This window comes from Anser anser (genome assembly GCF_964211835.1).
Source record: "Anser anser genome assembly, chromosome: 1".
NCBI lineage: Eukaryota > Metazoa > Chordata > Aves > Anseriformes > Anatidae > Anser > Anser anser.
Window position 1 is genome coordinate 19,091,344 of NC_139720.1, and position 24,118 is coordinate 19,115,461.

At 32.2% G+C, this 24,118-nt stretch overlaps 2 long non-coding RNA genes across 9 annotated transcripts in view; one reads left to right on the top strand and one right to left on the bottom strand.

Annotated features, from left to right (window-relative positions):
• LOC310892563 overlaps positions 1 to 24,118 on the top strand; it is a 113,504-nt gene that overhangs the window by 22,436 nt on the left and 66,950 nt on the right. The window lies entirely within an intron of this gene.
• Positions 1,618 to 23,922, bottom strand: LOC310892562. Of its 4 annotated transcripts, XR_014578214.1 has the most exons (8): positions 22,911 to 23,922; positions 20,720 to 20,776; positions 17,420 to 17,750; positions 15,892 to 16,077; positions 13,052 to 13,217; positions 11,243 to 11,327; positions 10,263 to 10,405; positions 8,173 to 8,605 (listed from the first exon to the last, which is right to left on the bottom strand). It is a non-coding gene; the product is annotated as an uncharacterized lncRNA (long non-coding RNA). The 4 variants fall into 4 exon arrangements; XR_014578213.1 differs by lacking the exons at positions 8,173 to 8,605; positions 13,052 to 13,217 and adding an exon at positions 1,618 to 8,164 and having other exon boundaries at positions 22,911 to 23,915; XR_014578215.1 differs by lacking the exon at positions 13,052 to 13,217 and having other exon boundaries at positions 15,892 to 16,072; positions 22,911 to 23,916.

A 24,118-nucleotide genomic window follows, 5' to 3' on the forward strand; every position in this document is an offset into this window, starting at 1 on the left:
AGACCTTCGTAGCTCATCTGATTGAACCAGCAAGGACTCAGATTTTCCAGGGTCTTAGGACCTTGTCAGGTTGAGTCTTGAATATTTCCAGTGAGACATGTTCCATCACTTCTTCAGGCAGAACATTGTTCATTGTTGTTAATTGTTCTCAAAATCAAGATTTTTCTTCTTACATATGTAATTTCCCCTAAGGCAGCTTTTTCCCATTGCCTCTTGTTCTGTCACCGTGCATCCTTATGAAGATAGTAATCCCATCTTCTCTGGACTTTTAACATAATGGAACAGCATGGTTGAATGTGGTTCCACACTTTCCCCTCACACACGCCCTGTCAGCCCTGAGTCATCTGTTCTCAAGGCTGAATAAACTCAATTCCTCAAAAACTCAAAAAAAAAAGTTATTGTTGTTGTTGTTGTTGTTATTATTATTATTATTATTATTATTTTCCCATAAGTCAAGCACCACCTCATCATCTTGGTATCCCTCTGATAGACCCTCTACAGTTTTTCCGTACCTCATTTGAACTAGAAGGATCAGAACAGTGGAGTTCAGAACAGGACACTTTTTCTAAGGGTGATATACCAAGTGCTAAATAGTGTAGAATAATCCATATCATACAATCCACTGACTACAGTGTTTCTGATGACATCCTGGAAGCTTTCTACAGTCTTTCTGATGACACCCTGGACACCTCTTCTTTGCTGCCAGGCCACACTGCTGGCTTATGTTGAGCTTGCTGTCCCCTAGGACTCCCAGGGACTTTTTAGTGCAGCCAAAAGTCCCTAGCCTGTAATTACTCCCCAGCCATCAGTCCTTAGCCTGTAATTACAGAGTTCGTAATGTTTCTGTTCTGGGTACAGGATTTCACATCTATTTTTGTTAAACATCATGCAGTTCTTGCTGGCCAATCTTCCTGCCTGCTGAGATCATCCTGAAAGGGTGGCTCTTCCCCCCAGCCTTATCTACATCTCTTCCCAGTTTCATGTCATCCACAACTATGGTGAGAGTGCATTCAGTCCTGACATCTAGTTTGTTCATAAAGCTACTGAACAGTAGTGGGGACACTACTGACCCCAAGAAACTCCACTTGTCCAATGTCGAGCTATAAACTACCACCCTTTGGCTTCAGAATTTTAGCCAGTTTTCTGTTGATCTTGTTCATCTGTTCGGTCCATATCTTAGCAGCTAATTAGCAAGGAAACTGCAAGAAACCAGCTCAAATGCCATGCTAAAATCAAGGTAGATTTTACCTACAGCTCTCTCCTCATACACTGTCTCACTATAAAAAGCAGTTACGTAGAATTAAAAAAATATTTATTTTAATCAGGTGTCACTAGTATGAATTTTAATCACCTAAAGATGATTTGAATTATCTGACTTAATTACCTGATTATGCTATGTGTAAGCATTTCCATGACCTTTTCAGATCTAATTTTCATATCTAAAAGGAATTAAACACATCTATCATCATGAGGAAACCTTTTACAATATGAGATCACTTGCTTTATACAACTGGTCTAGTTAATTCAGAAATCTGTTAGCCACTAAATGTAGATCATAGAATGCTTGCCAATAAAACTGCATTGCTTTTTTGGCCTAACACATCCTAAAATGATGAATACAGGGTTACGATATGTTATGCACTGTTGCACAGCTATATTCTTATCAATTCATTGAAAATCATATACGTTTTTATGGGCGGTATTTAAACATGGTTGGAGGATGGAATATGTAGTTAAAGTACGTTAGTGAAGAAATGCACTTTTCAAAGCTTGAATGAATGTGCATGTCCTCTGAGATAGTCTTGCATATTTGGTTTTATAAATTGAGTTTAATGTGCACTTGTCGATCACTTTCACTTCAGTGTTTTTCCTTTTCACTTTTACAGAATCCTGCTGAAAGATCTTGTTTTGCATATAGTGAAAATAGTGAAAATATAGCTTATAATGAAAATACAGTGAAAACGATAGAGTTAGAAATTAATTAGGAAACATCACTAAAATTTCTCAGGGTTCCTCTTTTAGTCCTTAGGATAATATGTTACTTAAGCATATATTTAATTTTTACTCAATGCTAAAATAAAAATTTACACAGATGTTAAAGAGATTAGGGATATTTTTTGTTTGTTTGTTTCTTTCTTTCTTTCTTTCAAAATCTTATTCTGCATTTGCAGTCATTAGTTATGATAGGTAGAAGAATAAGTGGATGGAAGCGTGTATTTTGTCACAGGCACCTTTCCAGATGAACAGAGGTAAGGAATTTACATCAGATTTTTCTCTTTCTAATTATGTCTTCACAAAGGTGTGTTAAGAAATATGTTAACTACATAACAATGCTCCAGACTATTTGATCTACAGAGAATATGATCTAGAAATGTACAAGATTCTTTTTTTCCCTACCTTTTCAGAAATTAAATGTTAAACCATCATTTTGAAATGTCTACTGCAGAATAATTGGTCTAAGACTTGCAACCCGTAATAGCCTAGAATAGCCGGAATCCAGTGGGATTAATAAGTGTAAGATTTAACTGTTTGCTACAGTTTCTGAAAGATAATTCTTTCAATGCTAGATTATGAAGACAAGCTTATTCTTTTGATTGGTACTATGCAGCTGGGATGTTTTAGCCTGAATGTCAAAAGAATTCTACTTTAAACTGTTTATTAATATCATGAGACTAATCAGATTAAGAAAAGGAAAAATTTCATCTTTTCACACTATTTTTTTTTGATAGTCCCAAAACTGTTCAAGAAAAGTACGTCTAATCACTTTTATCACTTGAGAAGCCAAGTACCAGCCTCTGAACTACTATGCCTAGAGAAAGAAAACCTCAGAAAATAAAGAGATCTAGTACAAAATGATTAATGATGACATGTATTTCCATATACATAAAGTTTTACTCTTATTTTTAGTTTCAAAGTCCTCTGTTTTACATGAACAAACATATTTATTATATATCCTCCTCATTTTCTCTGTTTTCCATGGAGAACCTTTAATTCCTTTCTTTTGACAACTCTTATTTATGTATTTGAAGTTAATTTTATCAGTTACTTTCAAACTCAACAAAACCACATCTTCCAGTGATTCATGATGACTGTTTTCTAGATCAAATTGTAGTCAATTTGATTTTCTCCAATGCACTCTTTCTCAAAGAGCTATGGTCAAAGTATGCTAAGTGTTTCAGATGAAGTCTTCTTATAAAGACTTATAAGTCTTTACTTTTACAGGAGTAGTTTTGGGGGTATTTTCTATTTCTTTATATTTATTTATTTATTTATTTTTTAGAGATCAGCAATGTAAGGTGGTATTTACCATCACCTAATTATTCAAAAATAAAATTTAAACATTGTAAATGAGGTGATTCTACATGCCATTATGGAAAAAAAATATAAAATGCTAGGCTGAAATTTTACCTGAAATGCGGAATTTCTCACTGACCATCTTGGAAAAGAGTATATCATACTTTAAGACAAAGGCAGGGACAGGATTTTATTAACAACATTCTCTTCTATAGGTAACAGATAAATTTAAGAATAAAACACTTTTCAGTAGGGTTCTTGGTTCAGTACAAGAATGTATGATTACATAAATCATTTCATGCTTCTTTTACTTTATTTTTATTTTTAATTTGTTTTATTTTTTATTTGTTTTATTTTTTATTTTTTATTTTTATTTTTAATTCTATTTCATGCAAGCAGACTTTATTTTTAAACTTTAAAAAATAGAAGACTAAGAAAAATAAATTATTACTCAGTTTTGCCAGGTTTGAATTCTGGTAGGCAGAACGGAACTTCAGATAAGTGTTTTCTTGTGGACATGTCGCTGAGATGTAATTTTCTATTTTGATTTGTTTATACCCCACCCCAAACACACATTTGTGCATGGTATTGAAAACAACACTAGATTGGTGCAGGTCAATTATCAATTAACTTAACAGTACTAATAATGCTAAATAATACTTATGGTTGGACTTGATGTTCCCAGAGTTTTTTTACAATCTAAATGATTCTATGATTCTATTCTTAGCTAAATTATTTTACTAGCTTTAAATGAGTAGTATTAAGTACTTGCTGAACTAAAAAAAAAAAAAAAAAAAAGTATTTGATAGGCTCAGAACATAGCACTTAAGAGATTTAACATCTAAAGCCAGCAAGAGGTATATTAACTACACCTGAATCTTCAGGTGTAGATAATTGATATTTGACAGGCAATACTGTGAATGGTGCAGGTGCAAAGCTTACAGTTATGACAGATAAACTGTTCAATAAAATAAGAAACCAAATAAGACTCCTGTCCTCACATTGTCTCAGTCTTTAGAGGTTGTGCATATGCATTGTACTAAGAACAGCATACAACCTCTGGAAACGTACTTATGTTGCGATGGATGCTGTCAATCAAGTGTATGCCACTGATAATGAAAAAGAGAAATTGCTGTTTGGAAATGATTTGTTATTGAAGTTCTGTCCACTTCTCAACTTAATCTATAAAACCATTTGACTCTGGTGAAGGGACAATATGCCATGTAGTAGCCTGATAAGAGAAAGAAAGTGGAAAATGCTGTTATTTGCTGTCATGGAAAGAACAGCAGTTCCTGTTCCCTTTTTGGCATCCTAACTGCTAAGAGAAGCTCTTTCTCTCCCTTTCATCCATATCATTAAATGTGGTATAATAAATTTTCTAACTCACTTATTTTATCCTATTTCCCTATTTATGTGTTCAACTTTCTGGAGCAAAGAAATTCAGTAGCAATGTTATCTGTCACTTAATTTAGACATATTTCTGTAGAAAGGTGCGGTTACCTCAATACAGATTCAATTAAGGACAATACAGTATAAGTGTTTTATGAACTTTTGTCCATCCACAAAATACCTGAGCTCAGATCTGGTTTGTGATATTAGTCAATGAGTCTTGTAGTTTCTGGTAGTTTCACATCAATTCCACACTAACAGCTCTAAACTAGAATAAATACAATTGAAGACATAATAGGACTTTGAAGCTGAAAGGTATCTCAAGAAACCACTTCATACATTTTCTAAAAGTATTGAATATCTCACTGACTATACTTAAGTATTTCCAGTGATAGCATCTCCATATTGGGCATTTTGTTTTGCCAAAACAAAACAAAAGCCCACTAACCATTCCTTCACAATCTGAAAGCCAGGGTAATCTAATACCTCGAAAATGTATGAAGAATATTAAAACAAAGACTTTTTGTTTAGAAATGTTAAATCTATATAGGTGAAAAATATTTTTTAAATAAATGTGTTCATTACAAAAACTTTTTTTCTAAAATAATCTAATAACCTAAGAGATTTTTAGAAGATCATATATTATTCTAATGAGTCTTTCTTTCATCTTCATCAGACAACCCTGGATACCAGTATAGATGTATAATTTCAAGTTAGTAGATCAGTATGAATTTTACATTTGATGATTATGATGAATATTGGAAGCTTCTTGTGTAAGGAACAAACAATTGTTTTTTCTCCATAGTCTGAATAGTTCTACAGATTCTGTGATTGTCCCTACTGAGATAAATTATATATTCCTTAACAAGTAGTGTTTTACTGAAGACAAACAAATAAACAAACATACAAAATTTCTATTAAATACTAAAATATCAGCATTTTAATGGTTTAGAATTAATCTTCCCTGAAAAAAATTACAAGAAACTAAATGATATTCTGAAACCTCAAAATCTAAAATGGTTTAGATAAGATATAAGGCAGAATCAGTTGGTGCAATCCTCTAATGCAAGTTAAGTATATTGTAGGTTCTGGAATATCCATGTATGCTCAAGGAAAATAAATAAAATAAAATAATAAAATATAAAATAAATAAATTATTAAATAAAATAAAATAAAATAAAATGTGATTTAGTAATATGTTAGAGATGAAACCCATTGACTAGAATAGTATGTTATCGATATCACAAATATTACTTTTTCCTTTAAACATTAACATTTAAACTATTAACATAGTTCTAGGTAAAAGCAATATATATATATATGTATAGAAACCCTAACCAGTAACCACAAAAGTACTCTGTCCAGGACTTTTATTAATTTATTCCCTGAAGAGGATTAGAGTTTTCCTGGTATTTGCCAAACTTCTGTTATTACCAAAAATATTACATATATTTTTCTACTTATTAATAAACAGGATCACAAAGTTCTCAAGAACATGCTGTTGACATTAGGCAGAACATGCTCAGTGAAACAGAGAGGTTAGAAACTGCTGAGGAAGACAATTTAAGGCAATATGAATAAACAGTAACTGCATGCTGAGGTGAAGGTTGCAACAGGACAGAATTGGCTATTCTAATAGGAAATTTGGTAATGATCTCTGAATTTCTGTGGATTTTCCAACTATGGATACAACTGCCTAATTTTCTTCTTTCTTGAAGTTAAATAAGTTTTTAGATAATATTACTTGAAAACAATTAAACAAGGAAGCAAACAAGAGAGAAGACAGAGTTCACTTCCTAACTTTAAATATCTACTTAGCATTTTTACTTGTTTTATAGCCATTAGATAGAAGGAAACACTTCCAGGTATGACTCACTTCTTCCCAGCACTGATATGTAAGCAGATTCTACAAAAGGTAAATAACTCTTGAGAAGTGCTTTTTTTGTGTGTGTGTGTGACTGTAGGGCTTATTGCATTGGGGTGATTAGTAGAATTTAAGATACCTACATTGTAGGGATCTGAAGGTGTTTGAGTTCATTCTGATTCATAGTTTCTATGAAATTTTATGATGACTGAAATATAAATTTTAGGCAACTTGTGAAAAGGAAATGCTTAACCAGAGTATATAAATATCTCAACAGACTAGTAAAACATAATCTTAATTTAATCTAGATACAATTGGAATTGCATATATACAGTAGTAGCTAGTATCTATTCTGAGTCTTCTAAGTAATCTCATGACCTATATTTCTCAAGGAAAAAAATATGCATTACATTTTTTAGGTCAAATAAAATTATGGTCAATTTAGTTCAAAGAAAATTATTAATTTAGGTCAAAGAAAAATATGGATACTTTTTTTTTTTTTTTAGGAAAGAAAAACTTCAGAATGTCCAACTGTTTCAAACTTCTTTAAATATTGAAGCAAGCCCCAGCCCATAGTATGAAAACATTTAGGGATGACGTATTATATAAGCACAGGAGTGCTTACAAAATATCCACATCTAACTTTTTCTTTTGCAAATCTAAAAATTCTACTTCACTGTTCATTCCGAAAATATAATTATCCAATATATCTTCCAGCTTACTTGTAATAAATAACCAAATTTGGGAGATCTTAATATGGACAAAAAACTTATTCTGAAATCAGCATTTTGCAGTGAGCTACAGTGAGATCTCTGTCATGTATTTTTTTCAACTATGCAAAATCAGTAACTTCAGACAGTTCATGATAGAGACACTCCATCTGAATATTAATCCCCCCCCCCCTTTTTTTTTCCTTTAGATCACAAATTTATTTTTCAGTTTCATATCAGTCTAATTCATCAAGCTGGGATGGTAATTCTGTTTTGTCAGGTTGAATAGCTACTTCCTTTTCCAGTAGATCTATTCAGTTTCAGGCTGAGTGACTGCTGCTTATGATCTAAATAAAATGATTGTACAGATATGTTGAACTCACTGCATGTGTGATGTAAAGCTGCTGCAAATATTTCAGATGTGTAGAATACATCCTGCTTGTGTAGATTAACTGGATTGCATAGATGTACTATGGTCAGACTATAACTGGCTTCCTATAAATGCTACCTGTGCCTATGCAGTAGGTCTAATTCTGTTGGTAGGTCTCTACTGTGCAAATCTCTATGTATTACGTAACAAATTAACCCAGTATATAAAGAGATAAGAACACAAATTCTGCTTATTATGATTAACAGGATTTGTATGAATTCCTCCTAGCATCCACCTTAAAATTTTACTTCTGAGATTCTTTCTTTCTATCCGTGGTTACACTGACGTTAATACCTAAAATGGCTTAAAATATCATTGTTATGCAGACAACATACAGATTTATTGCTGCTTTATGCTGATAATTCCTTGACAAATCCTATTTCTGTACTTCAAGAGTGTTTGATGGAGATTCAACAGTGGATATATTCCAGCAAGCTGTCTGTTCACATCTTGTAGACTAAGTTATTATATCTCCATCTGCTTGAGAAAAAAAAAAAAAAAAAAAAAAAAACAACCCTGTAAAGTGCCTTCTGTTTAAGTTTTATTCATTTGCCTAAAATCTAAAGAATTGAGACAAACTCAAGTCTTCTAAGCATTCTGCTTTACCACCTGAATCAACTTTTTAATTCAGAAACAGTAGTAGCTACCATGGACTACTCTTTTAACAAGTCTTTTAACAAAAGTACATAGACTTCAGAACTAAAGTTTTACAACCAGTTCAAGTAATTTCTTTCATCTTTTTTTACAAAGACTACATATAGTGAATATGACCAGTAAAGGTAAACTTGATGATCTTGAAATCAGCTGTTTCAAAATGGTAATGGGTCTTCAACTTTAAGAGGAAATCTAATTTTGTATCCATATTTTGTCTTCTTCATTCCCTCTTTCAAATATTTTGCTGTTTTTTATGGACTTCACCTATAAATTTAATATTTATAGAATTAAACTGGCATATTTTCCTTAAATGTTTTAAAGACAAGCTAAGAAGTATGAGAATTGTTCATTATAGAAGCCACTGAAAGCAAGCAGGTTTAAATATACATATATTATGATAAGCAAATCTTTTTGTATAATAAAAGGAATTTAATTGGCATTTGAAGGCAATTCACAAATCACATTTGAGTACTACTATAAAAATTCCCCCCCCCAACCAAGGGGCAATATAGAAAATGATATAACAATTTCCTTCAGTTTGAGAGAGCAGCCACTGTATAAAGTGGTCGGCTAGTTTAGCCTGAGTCCAAAATGCTCTCAGAAGTGGTGAGACATACCACTTTAGTCAAGAATCCAGCCTTCCCTTGGGAACTGTTTTAAGTTAATTCAAATATGTGACTTCCTTAGCTGGAATTAGCAGAGCTCAGACCAGAATTCAATTACTTAAATGAGATCTATGTCAAGGATTTTAAACAGTGACTGGTGTCACAAAAAAAAAAAAAAAAAACACAAAACACCAAGAGTCTTTATATATATTTCGGTTTGTTAAAATATCTTCTATTTTTCTATGGGCTCTGGAATCAATGGAAAGAAAAATAAAAAAGAAAAATGTATTATAGAAAAATTTTTATATCCTGTATCACCTAGGCAGGATTGTTATGCTGTTATGCTTTAATGTCATCTAGACAAGGATTGGTGGTAGAACAAGTAAATATTGTGTTAACTCTGCCATTATTTTCTACCAATGTATATCTGGAGATATAGTTTAAAGAGAAAATATGTTTCATGGAGAAGAAGATTTTTCATGATTTTTTGGAAGGATACAGATGGTGAGCAACCCTGTGCAGCTCAGTGTATAGACAGTTTAGATTTTTTTTTTTTTTTATCATCAGTTACACAATTCCAAAATAGTTTATAGACAGTTCAGATGCATTTTGAATAACTGGAAAATTATATATATATTTTTTTAATTAGTCACAAAATCCAATCAAAATTAGCAAATACTGAAAGCTACAAATCTGTCACTCTGAAATACTCATCCAAGTTGGCAGAAGTTGTATAAATAAAACCTAAACCCTCTGTTATATGAAGTGAGGAATCTCCTTCCAATATTACAGAATAGGAAAAAAAGAATTCTTTTGTTTCAGTTTGTTTCTTCAAGGGTAGCTTTTGGAGCCTTTCGGTATATTAAGTTTCAGACTGTGGTATCCTTTGTTACAGTTAGAATGTAATGGCTGACACGTTGATTGGAAAAAATGTGCAAGTTGTAAGGCTTACTCTTCTCCATTAATATTAAAAGGAATAGGTTTGGAGCCAAAAATCCAATTTAATTAAGAGAAAGAAATGCTAAAACATTTTGGATTGTCATGTCAGAAAAAAAAAAAAAAAAAAAAGGAAATGAGCAGAAAAATAATTGGTTGTAAAAACATGAGTGTCAGTAAATTAAATAATTTCTTGGAAGCATATAAATGTTCTGTAGTTTGTTTGTACTAAAAAGATATTACATACATTTTGATTAACATATGATATTACTAACATGTCCAATAATGGTTCTTTCACATAATGCAAAAACTAAAGAACAGGCAAAGTGCATTTTCAAGTGAAATACAAAGGTTCCATTTTCTTGTAATTGATTATGTACCTTAATATGTCCGAAGATGAACTGCAAAATATGTCTGGAGATGAACTGCAATGTAGGGTCTTAGGAACCTTGAAAGCTGAAAAAATAGCTTCCTCAAAAATAAATGAATCAGTGAACACTGGTTTTAAATAGCAACAGGAACTCTAAAGGAAATGAGCATATTGAAAAAAGTGTTTTAAAGCCTCTTAGAGCTGCAGACTGGTGAAAATTTAGTATGAATTATTTGAATCTTTTTACATAGATTTATCTTTCTAATTGTATTCAGACAATATGTATGGATTTTACTAAAAAATTAACATTAATATAAAACATGAATGCAAAAATTATAATTTGTATATTAAAATAGTTGAATATATTGATTGCACAATATGTTTATACACTATCTATACATTCAGAAACACATGTATACATACAAAGCCGCACAAAGCAAAAATGCAAATACTGAATCTTAATCTTCATTTATCTGTTCCAAAAATCTTCATACATGAAAAAAATATCTTAGTGTGGGGATTATTTTTACTGTCATATAATCAGATTTTTTGGAAATGTTACTCAATTATTTGATGACTATAAAATGTGTCATACTAGGTACTAGGTCTGTCTAGAGAATTAAACTTGACATTTCCTTTTTATATAGTCATAGTGATCTCACTTGCTATCTTGTTAACAAAAAAAATCAAGAACAGTACTGATATTACAAAACCTTTATTTCCCTAAGCATTATTAAAAAATAATCATTTTATTCCACTCTGTTATGACAAATATATGTAAAATTGAAGTGCTAAAAAGGAATGGAAATCCATCAGCTGACAAGTTTCTCTTCTTTAGAAATGTCTCTAAACTACATGCTGTATCCTTGCTTGGTATTCCCAGTTTATACACCCAAAGATCACTTAGTATTCTTAGCTATAGCTTTACAGTGATCAATGTGTTTAAATGGGTAACTACTGTTACCTACAATTCTTTTGCAGAGCTCTTACCTTCTGATCAATAGGCTGATCTGGGAGACACACAATATGCACCTCCAGAGGTTGCATCCTCCATTGAATACAATAGCTGAAGCTTCTGTTTTAAATAGGAGCCAAAAGGACAGGTTGAACCATTATATGAGAGGTAGTTTATCACAGATTTAATAGTTTAAGTAGAATTATAAAAAGAAGGATGCAAAAAGTGAATCCTAGGAATATGAAGCTACTCCTTGAAGGTCAGGTAGCAGACAAGTGCTTATGTAGGGATCCCATACACAAGGACATTCAGATGTTTCATAAATTTACTATTGTGAAGTTAAGCAAATGATGCTACAACATGTATATATATTTTTTTTTTAAACTGTGCTTTGCATACATATAAATTTTGAACTGAGTAAACGCTAATTTCTGTTTAACTTCTTTTTTTTTTTTCTTTTCCAGAAGTAGTTAACTTTTTTATGTGCTTTATCAATAACAGTAAACTTTAGAACCTTAAAAACCCTGATGGAAAAGTGACTCATTTTGCTTTACAGATGGTTTCTAATACATTTCTGAAGACTTTTTAAAGTGTTCGTTTTATCAGATCTTTAAAATTTTGTTGGCATGCTTATGGCTACCTATCTTGCTAAGATTTATGCAAGCAACTATCCCTTTTCACTTTAAAATGTTTAGCAATCATCACAACTTTTAAAAAATATAAAGCATTTTCCTCCAAGGATAACAAAATAGGTCTACATAGTGGTAATAAGGACTTTCTGTGTAAAGTAATGAACCATCAAAACAAAATATTACCTTGCACTGTAGATCAGAATTAGACTCCAGATGGACAAAAGGTAAACATTTAATTGCTTTTTTAAAAATAGATTATTCCAGTGTAATAAAACTTATCTTTTCTAATGTGCTTATATTCACTCATCTCATAACTTTGTTATCCTGCTGGTATGCCTTAATGTACTCTACAATTAATTACCATTTGTTTTTTAGGATAGTCTGGGGATAGTCTGACCACAGTAGGAGATATACAAATAAAACAGACAGAAACAAATTGAACTTCAGAAAACAAAACAAAAGTAAAAACACCAACAAAACAAAGAATCAAAAACTACAGGCACCTGTAATATGCTATATCAGTCATTATACTATGGAAGGTTTCCTATTAGACTGAGTAATTCACTAGAAAAATACATTATTGTATGGAAAAAAAAAATCCTATCTTGAAAAATGTAAGTGCCTTTTTTTATTTTTCATTTTTCTATTCCTAATTTTTGATTTTGAAAATCTATTTTTTAATCTTAAAATTGCAATCCTTTCTAAATAATCTGTCAGGTAACACTTTCTTTTCATGGTGTGTATGGATAAAGCTCCCTCAGCAAAGACATAATTTAATTGAAAACTGCTTTCAAATATGTAAGATAAAATATAGATGAGCATCTGTAACTTACTTTACAAGATGGAGAAACAATGGGGCTTTACTAAAAACTGGGTGATCTGGGATCAGGATCAATGGGCACTGTTTTAGGTATTACTATACATACTGGAGGATTTTTGAAACAAAATAATATACTTGTCCTATTTGTTTGATAATTATTGTTAAACTGTATCTGGAAAAGCTTCATTAACTTTTGATCGATTGATTTCTCTATATGAAATAATTATGATTTCCAAATATCACAAATAAAATTTGAAATTATTGAAGCTGCATATGATGTGAAACAATAAAACCAGGAAATTCTATAGCCCAAATTTTTCCTTAGCATTTGGGATAAACACTGGGTCAAAGTCAATGAGAAAGAAATATTCTTCATTTATCCTTTACAGTACCGTGCAATACTGCAGTACCCAGGTCTGTGGAAGATACTATAGCTTGATGATTGGTAGTGACTCTGCCTTCTTCTTTAGAAGTAGGCAACAGCTGGAGGACTTTATCTTGCTGTTTTATCTCCAAAGATCCTTCCACTCTCATGTCCACAAATGCTGGTTCATTCCCCTACATTTAACATTAGCATGGGTGAAGCCCAATGGTGTCACATTTCACCTGAGGTTCATCAGAATATGCAGAAAGTACTTTTTGTTCACCTCAAAACAAAACAAAGCAAAACAAACAAACAAACAAAAGTTCTCCTGTCATCATCAAAATCTAAATGAAAAAATTGTAAAAGCTCTTCTAGGAGGAATCTGTCCCAGAATAAGACAATACCCCTGTAAACACATCACTATGTCTCTATGACATTAATAGGAGTCAAAAGTCATAAATGAAACTTAATTTTAATATAAAAATGAAGCTGTGAGCAAATTAGATATGTAGAACCTAGTCTGGTCGATCCCTATTTTCTCACGTTCTATGTACAATTTTGCATCTCTTGCAGATAGCTAATGTATATTCTTTTCATATTAATAATTTTGCTAGCTTTTATAGAGTTGCTTGGATAACAAGGATAAAAATTAAATCTACACCAAAAGTTTTATTAATAATGTTGATTATAAGCCTGAAAAAGTCCCAGCAAAATGATTATTGAGGCATTTCTGCCTCCTATTTCCTGAAAACGAGTCAAAACTTACATGGCTGCTGAAACTGAGATAAAGATGTCTTCTGGAGAATAAAACTCTTATTAAGAATCTTAGGGTAGTATGGCTCTACTGAAACAGTTGTTGTGGTGTTTCTGGTTAGCTTTTAGGGCTCAGAGAATTATTTTATTTATTATTTACATTTCCCATCTTTTACCTGAAGATACTTCATGTCTTTACATTGCTATCTTTACATTTATATTCTGCATGATGATAACCTTAAAAAAGAGGTAGTTCCTTAAACTTCTTAAACTTATGTAATATTGCATGCTGACAGCCTTTGATTAAGAATTTTGCATGTTATTGTACACGATATTCAAACTAATAGTACCATAATATTCAAACTTGTATTATTTGGATTCTGAAGGACCCAGAAAACTGCAGCAAAATAATCAGGAAAAGAAAAACAAACAAACAAACAAACAAACTTCTTTCAAGGATTTCCTTTCAAGGCAACACTGTTGAAGTTGTTTCAGTTATTAAATTTTGATACAGTGCTGTCTTCTATTTGCTGCTTTTTCAGAACAGTGCTAACAGCTTTTTTTCGAGTTTTTCCCATCTCTGCTAAACATTAATACAGTAAGCTGTATTACAGGCTTCTATAAAAGCAGAATCCTGCATAGCAATATATTTTATTTTATTTTCCCTTTCAGTGAAAATTAGTAATATATATATATATTTATCAAAACCTGGACAGAATATTTATTAAAAAAAAAAAAAAAAAGTGACCATCGTTGAGATTTTCAGTTCTAGGACTGTACTTAATACCTTTACAAACTTTCCTGTCAATCACTCAGTACCTCCAAGATATGCTGTATCATACGTATGGACTCTTAAAATATCCATAGATACTTTATCCATATGTATACCTATAAGTAATCTGCTTTTAGCAGCAACTAAAGGTGCAGCAAATGCCATTGTTTAATGTACCATTGGAACTGATGGTTGAATTAACTGATGGTTGAATTAAAACTGGAAACTGCTTGGGGATAATTTTGTTCCCTTTAGAGTAGAATTTACCTGATGGGCACATCTTCAACACTGATTTGTCTGTAAAGCATCAGATGCTTCACTGCTATCCTTACATATACACAAGGCCTCAAATTTCATTGAAATCTTGATGGGCAGATGTTCACACATGCAGCAACTCAATGAAGTCCAGAAGAACAATTCTTCTTGAAGGATAAGCATTTAGATGTTTCAAGTACTTTGAATACGTACTCTATATACAGCTCAGTAAAATTACTTTCCATATCTCTTGATGTCTTTGAAAAGTAACCACGTTGTTTGGAGATGACATTATTGGCCCTTAGGGTTAATGATTCATAGTTGTTGTTAGTTCAGGTCTTTGCACTAGTACTCCATTCTAAGGATTTGTTGTTGCTGAGCTATCAGTCACTTTATATGATACTTAACACTAGACATGGTGAGAAACATCCGATAAAAACTGCTGCTCAGTTCTGACAAACATTAAAATTTAATACAATCTCTGTAAGAAGTTTGCTTAATCAAATGTCAGGGGGATCTTAAATCTATCAGTAAAGACCTTAATTCACCCAGGGGGCAAAATCAACAAGGAAGGCGAAAATCCCAGACAAGAAAGAGCCTTTAAGAGTCGTATTTGTAGTGCCATCTGCTTTGAGTTAATTGTTCTCAACAGGCTACTCAGTTGCCATTTAGTGTCTGTATCACTTATTAAAAAAGTAGCAAATACATGGAGATATGTCATGAGTAAAGTCCTGATACACCGGTCACACAGACTGAATGATATACTCTATTAAAATAAACTGTATTTTCTTCTTAATAGGTGAAATAGCAATCACTGTGCATGTACAGCTACTAATTAATTAACCTGATGCTAGTGCAAACTTGGTGGACAGACATATAAAACAGTTTACAGCAACATTTTTGGCAACTCACAAGTGAAATGCAGTGGTACAACTTTGCTCCATAGATTGGAGCTCGGGTCAACATTTCTTACGCTGTAGAACTATGCTCTATGTAAGAGAGGAATTTCAAATGTTGTGAAATGATGCTTTGTCCTTTTATATAGCAATTTGCTCTGTTCTTCTGTTGTGAATTACTAGGAATCTTACCTTTTGTATCAGCAGGATATTGCAATTTGTCTGTCCTCAGAGCTGCAGCTTGAGTGCAACAATCACAGTAATGGCAATAGCAGAGAACACAGAAAGCCGAGTTGAAAAGAAGGCAGTTTTGGAGCTTTCACCTCCATCTGTTTATAGGTGTTTGTCCATTTTTTAGAAACTGTTTATCAGTCTGTTCTTGGGAAACAAAAAACACACACAAATGTTTCCATTTCACAGAAAGTGAGAGAGAGAGAGATGTTTGTGAACCAGAAAAGTATGATCTGATAATAGTTCTGCATTCTCATAATTTCTTTTAACTTTAAAAGGCCTCTGGACATCACCCTCAACTCTTTAGTAAGTAAATTGCTGAGATCTGACAGCGATGCAGCTATTTGTCAAACACTCTTTGCCCAATGCACAAGAAATTATAAGGACATAACTGTCAGTACTCCACCTTACACTCTAGTAATTTCCTATTTCTCTTCCCAGTGGGGCACTGCATGTTACATATGGAACAAAGCCATGAAAATGTATTCAGCAAGAAAAGTAACCTTGAAATTTCAGAATAGTCAACATAATTAAAAGAGAAAGAAAAAAGAAAAAAGAAAAAAGAAAAAAGAAAAAAGAAAAAAGAAAAAAGAAAAAAGAAAAAAGAAAAAAGAAAAAAGAAAAAAGAAAAAAGAAAAAAGAAAAAAGAAAAAAGAAAAAAGAAAAAAGAAAAAAGAAAAAAGAAAAAAAAAGAAAAAAAAAGAAGAAAAAAGAAGAAAAAAGAAAAAAAAGAAAAAAAAAGAAAAAAGAAAAAAAAGAAAAAAGAAATCACTCAAAAGCAGTAGACAAAATGTGATCATGTATTAATCCTTTAATCCTTATACTATGAAAGGACATAATGAACTTCAGACATATGATTATATTAGACACTTTTTAAAAAGGTTTTTAAAGGTTTTAAAAAGGTCATGATATGATCTCTGTATTTGTTACACTTAGTCTTGTTATGAGCAAAAATAAACTCACCACATTTATCGCACTAAGAATTTATTAATAGTCATTCCAATACTTCTTAGAGGCATTCTTCCTCCTCTGTACTGAGATTTTCTTAAATTTATTTTATACATTTCCTTTCTCCAGGCTGCTGCCTCCTGGCTGCTCCCAGCAGGGTGAGCGTGACCCCACAACATCCCACAGGCTCAGCCCCACAGGGGCTCTTGTTTGCTGGGCAGCAACTCCCTGGCTTTGCCAGACCCTTCCCACGGAGGCACTGGCAGAGCCCAGCTCAGGCAGGGGAGGCAGCAGGCACTCGGCCCAGAGGCAGGCACTGGAACCAGCTCAGCCCAGCTGCGGTCTCCTGCGGGAGCCCAGGCCAGCCCTGAGACCTCTGCTCACAGCTCAGGGCACAGCCCCTGGACCTTTACTAGGGGTGGCAAAAATCATATGTAATGCACTGTGTACTGAAGAATATGATAGTAAATAATAAAATTAATAATCACAGATAAACATGCTGCATAGGGGAAGAAGTAACGTTTCTTGAGAGAAATCTTACCTCATCAATTTTCCAGTATTCTTTGAAGGAGTTATATATGCAGCTCTGGTTTGATACAATACACTTAGATTTGGAAAAGCTTTATAGAATTCCAGTTATGGGAACTAAGCTGTAACTGTATGTGAGAAAATCTTTCCATGGATTACTAAGTGGTTTAAGATAGCAAAGAAAAGATGTCAGAAAAGGTCAGTTTCAGAGTAAATCAAGGCTAGCTTGAATATAACTCTGGGTCTGGAAGCCTTTAAGTCATTAATAGGCTAAAATTGGGGGTTATTAGTGAAATCAGTTCACTTCAGAGTTGACTTTCTTTTAGTCTTCTAAGAATCTGCAACTGAAAGAAAAAAAAAAGATATTGAATCAAAAGCACCTCTTGATTTAATCCAACCTTTTGAATAGATGCAAGATCTTATGATTTCTAAAAATTTTAAAACACATTTAATATGAAAACTAGGATCAAAATTATATAAATTCTTTAAAATTCTTATTCTATCTCTACAGATGACACAATGAAATAATAATTTGCTATGCTAGCCCCACCATAACTTTTTTTTTTTCCAACTTATCCTGGGTACATTTTATCTACAGAAATCTATCATTCAGAGTATCTCCAATGTCTCTGCAAGTAATTATCTGACAATATCATCTGAAATTATCACACAGTATATTCTGAATGAAAATAGGCAAATGAACGGTTAACATTTATAGAAAACTTACTATTAAAATTTAGAAACTTTAATATGTTCCTAAGTCAAAAAATAACTGTCACTATAAAAGAACATCCAAATATTTTATCTCTTGTAACTTTTTATTCTCAAGGAGATAAGATTCCTTTAAATAACATAAATGATGTTCTGATCAATATTATAATGAAATTTAATATTTGATGTTAGATTATTAGCTTATAATGAATTTTTCCTTTTATTATTGATGCATAATCAGTATTTTAATCAGGTTCATCAATGATATCATTTCTAGAATTCAGAATAGCAAGAAAATGAGTTGCTGGCTTGATACCAAACATACCTTGTTATTATTTCCATTTTATATAATCTTCAGTAACTGATTTTATAGATAAACCATTATAACTATAGAAGCACTTAATGCCTTATTTATTAAACTGAAAACATCTTAGTGCATATTTTTAATATTGAACAAAAGGAAATATGGGATCAATTTTTTAATGTAGAGATATCCTGGTTCTGAGAAGTTTAAAATACGACTTGTCACACTGACTGCTATGAAATTTAAGACTACAGCTTTTACCAGAAATAACTTTTTTCTCTATGTGTCTATGTTTTAGAAAGAGAAATGTAAAATTGTCTTCCTAATAGAGTATTTATGGGGGAAAGATTAAATGTATATAAAGTGTAAGGCATGTGCATGTTGCTTTCTTTTCCTACTATTGTTTTACTCAATATTTTTTGTTCTCAATTAGAAATGAAGCCACAGTCACTGACAACATATATTTGTTGGTGTTTTTACCAATATGTTTCAGAAGAGGGGTGTGAAAGTGAGAATATGAAGTTAATATACAGGAGGAGGGGAAATGATTATTAGGTGTGACATGTAATGAAAAAAAGGTACAGGAAAAAGCACGTAAGAAAAATATAAAGGAGTGGTTAAGTGTATGCTAGACAGAAAAGAAATCTTGCTGTTTCTGCAAAGGGCATTTGAGTTAGTCAAGTGGTGCAGACAGATTAATTTAACATAATATTCTCCTCAAAGACAGGAGAGTATGTATAGAAGAGAGTATACGTACAAAGAGAAAATTACATACTAAGTATTATATAATTGGCTTTGGTTTTATTTGCTTTTATTTTCTGGGCTCAAACATTTTCATTAGAATTATTCACAAAAGATGGTAAACCAGTCAGATGGACATCTACTCCAATGATTAATTTTAGTTTGATGAACTAATGGAATCATGGAGTAATTTAGGCTTGAAAGAACCTCCAGAGGGCTTCTGGTCCAACTCTTGGCTCAGCACCAGATCAAATTAGATCAAGTTGCTCAAGATAGTTGTTATGGATTACCTGGTTCCTTGCAATGTGGTGCACACAGAAATCACTTTCCTAAGAGTTATAAGTTTTAACGTGAACATCTGACCTCACCACAGAATCAAAAATATGAGTCAATGACTATAGGGATTACCCTGAAAGTTGTTTGGAAAGGTGGAATACAGCAGTAGTGTTCTTTGTAGACAGATACCAATAAGCAGATACCAGGAGAAAAAGATTTATTAATAAAAATTTGCCTTAAGCTATGAATTGGCTTAATCCACAATAGAAAATACATTCATTTAGAACTGAAGTATTAAGTAGCACATCTGTGGTCAACTGATATCACTGTTCATATAATTACTTTATTTATCTTAGTAGTAGATGATAGAATGTGTGTGTGAAACTGTGTTCTGCAGAAGATAACCTAGAAGAAAAATGAAAAGGAATAAAGGATTGAATACATAACATAAAATGATCACAGTCAACAGAAGAACTTTGGATAACTTAAATAAAATGTAAAAAATGTAAATAATGCTATTATATTACAGATATAAACTACTCTTGATGAAAGCATGGAGCAGGATCAAACTGGGTGATAATTATGCACCTGTGAAAAAGAAGTGTCCGATAAATCTGAAAATACTAAAATATGTACCTGTTCCTTAAAGCAGAATTAAGAAACACTATACAGTAATTAATTAGATGTGTTTCAATATCCATTAGGGCTACTTTATGTAATTTAGAAATTTGAAAACAGAATGGTAATGTTGTATTTTTGTATCATATTGTCCATCTGGCAAACTTAATGGAAGAGTCAAGATAAGTAATTTTTGTATTGCCTCAGTGAAGCAGGCTTGGCTTCACATTATCCTTTCTACTTTATTTTTCTCACACAGGTGTCTGTGTGCCCCATAGATGTTACGGAGTGATTACAAGCTTAAAGAGCTAAAGCTGGGATGTAAAAGAGCAGAGTATTGTTCAAATATCTTGTGGGAACTCCCTTATTGTTCTTGAAAAATGGAGGACTTTGCAGAATGATTTTCATCCTGCGGTCAAATTTCCAAACAGCTACTGACAAATAGCTCGGCTATAGTGTGTGTATTCTTCTTCTTACTCAAAGGAGGAAGGATGGTTTCTCTAGATCCTAACTGAGCTCTTCACTTGTCCATTGAAAACTTAATTACATATACCTTTGTCTCATTGATCACCCAGTCATAACAACAAAAATAAAAGAAACAAAGAAAGTCACTTAAGAATGTAACAAATGTGAAACGTTTTTAAAAACCTTTTCTCCATTTACCAGTTTTAAATGACAAGGTCCTCTACAGCAATCACATGCCTGTACACCTGATAGGTCCTACAAAACAAACAAACAAACAAAAAACCTCCATATCCTCAGCAATGGTTTATATAAACCTTTTTCCTTTGGATTTAAAAGTATTAGAAGCATCCACAGAATATTATTGTCTCAGTTAAGAGGATACAAATGAACAGCTAAGTGACCAGTAAAGGTTTTGTGAGAGCAGCTGACTGCCTACTTTAACTCTCATATTGAAAAGAAATTCAGTCTTTCTCCTGATACCACAGCAGAGACCGAGATAAACAGTGATATAGATATACACAGATATATTGTGATAAACATGTCAACAGTAGTCCAGATGTAGAAACAGACGTTTTTTAACTGTAGATATCTAGTTTGAGTACATTATATGACCCATACTGCCTCTTTGCCAATTAAACACAAGTTAATTTTATGTCCTATGATTTGTTAATCTCTTCATTCATTCTAGAAGATAATTCTTTACCAAGCACAATATTAATGTTTCCTGTTATCAGTGCTGGAACATCTGTATTAATATAAACTAAAAATTTGACACCAAAGTAGACATAATCAATTCCAAGGCTTTGAGGAGTTTTCTCTCTATTAGTAGTTAGAGCCTACGGACAGTCTCTAGAGAAAGATAAAGGTGATAGAAAATGTGACTTATTTTGTTTATCAAAAGTAGTTCCTTACCAGAAGAATTTCAGAAATGCTAGGTGTCATGACTTTTTCTGCTGTGTAGTATGCTGTGATTTATTTGATTCATTATGATTCAGGATGAACTTGTCATTATGCTAACAATCTGGACAAAGCCTTCAAGCTTCAGTCTCTCCAGCTGTTAGTTTACACAATTCTTATTGACTCATCACTGGATGCAATCATCACCTCAAAGCAGACTAAAATTATCAGGTACATCTTCTTTACTATTCTGCTTTCATCTACAAAATTCACATTATTTTAAAGTATGGGGGTAGGTCTTATCCTGGTAGTAATAAGCATTTACTACTCATAGTATGTCTCCTTTTTTTCTCTGAACTTAAATAGATTTGATTATTAAATGTCAAATTCAAGAGCTTATTACTTGGAAATTGACATTTATTTTCTAAATGCAAGTCAAGTGCACTGTTTCTCAAAGTAGAACACAAGCATTCATTGCTTACATTTCTTAAAGAGCAGCTTCTACCATCTTTACCAAGGAAAATATATTCTATGGATTAAGTGCTGTTGGCTATGGAAAATATTATGAAAAATATATGCTTCGGTTTGATTTTGATTTTCTATCCCTTTGGGAAAAATAATTTAGAATTATTAATTTTTATCATAAATAAGACTTTTCTATACTATTCTTCATTTGATCATAGCAGTATCCAGCATTTTTTTTATTTATAATTTGCTTCTTTATAATTATTATGCTCCTATCCATAGACCCCAAAATGCAAAAAAAAAAAAAAAATTTAGAATTCTGAATTCAAAGTATAATTCACCTTCAACTATAACCACTGTATATGCTTCTCCTAAATCTCCTAAGTCAATTTTTCCATCATTCTCCGAATTTTTCTAAAAAGTCTACAGTTGTCTCTCTATATCCTTGTTTCCCCAAATTTCTCTTTCTTTACTTTTTTCAATACATAAATTAGAGAAAGCAACTATAAATGTTCATAACTTAAATCATAATTGTATATTTTCCTAGGTCATTTACCCATTTGGTAAACTGGTAATTTCTCTTTTTCATTGACTGCATCTTCCCTATGGACAAAATACCTTTGATGTTGTTGTTGTTTGTTTGTTTTCAGGCCCCACAAATATGTATGATTTATGAAAAAATAGTATTATCAGTAGAAAAAAAAAATCTCTAAGAACACTCAATTCCCTCACCCCATTTTTTTTCTGATAAAAGAAAAAGTATATATTTTTATGATTTCCTCAAACTTATGATTTTAATAAAGACATTCTAGAAATGCTGTCAATAATTTAAGAAACAAACACAAAGAATACACAGTGACTGCACATGTGTGTGTATATGAGAAAGATATATATAGTCAATCAAGAAATAACTGAGCCATAACTACAGTCACTATGCTTTCCACTTTTATATTTATACAAACCAGTACAAATCTGTCTGAAGACAGCAAACTAGTTTGTTTTTATTCTTTGCAGGAATCAAACTTACCAGTTTTAATCATAGTTGCCAACTTCTAGGTTGTCCTTCACATCTCACTGGTCAGCTAACAGTAATCAACACACATTACTCACATAGGGCTCAATTCTAATTACTCTTCTCTGCCTACAATATAAACAATCAGAGATGCATGATCTGAATGCTGACTCATGTTTTAAGCTCTCAGTTCTCTCAGCTTTTCTGCAGACTTGTCTCCAAATATACTTACTACAACCACAGTGAATATACCAGACTGACTATAATAAAAGTCTACTGGATTCTAGGGCCTTTATTTAGACTACAAAGCATACTATTTCCAAAATGGTTTACAAATTATAAATTCATTAAAAATTATATAAATTATAAAATAGTTAAATTATAACTTAAATATACAGTCTTTCTTCTTACTTAGATCTAGGAGTATTCAAGTGTGAATTAGAGGGATATGAAAGCTATTACAATATTTAAAAAATAATAATGTAAAAAGGACATGTATACCTCATCCAGTATCTAGCTACCGGAGACCAGAACAGGACTTGTGCAAGAGACAGTCTTTTTCACATCTTTCCACTGCTGAGTTCCCACATGTCCCTTACACATTGACCACTGGAATATTTTCTGTGGTTTGCAAGGTTTTTGTTCTGGATGAAAATTTCATCAAGAAAGTGATCATTTTCTCATTGTCTCTGTTAATGAAATTGATAACTTTACAAACCTGAATAACATTTGAAAACATCTGCAATCTATATTAAGCAGAGACTTGCCATGTATGTTTTTCTGAAACAGGAGAAATTTCTTCTTGGGTAAGCTGGGCTGAAGACATACTGTATTATTATGAGCTGAGTAGAATTAGTACTTACTGGGAGGTCATCTAGAAATACTGGGTGCTGTAAACAGAAGCAGTTTTTCATCAGCTTGTACTGTATTAGTGCTAGATTGTAAAAGTCAGATTTTCTGTGTTTCATCAACACCACTGAAAAAAAGGGGAAAAAATAATGAAGAAAAGACAAAATTATGGGTGATGATTCCAAACTTTACTTTTTGTATTTATATTTCCTTGGTTTATGGATAAATTCATTGGTTTATGGATAAAAACATTTTGGACTCTGGATAAAATGTCCAGAGACATAAAGAAAGGGATATAGGAGAAGAATGAACTGACATAGTTTGCACTTCTCAAAACATAGCAAATCAATGTAAGGCATGATGTGACTTCAAAC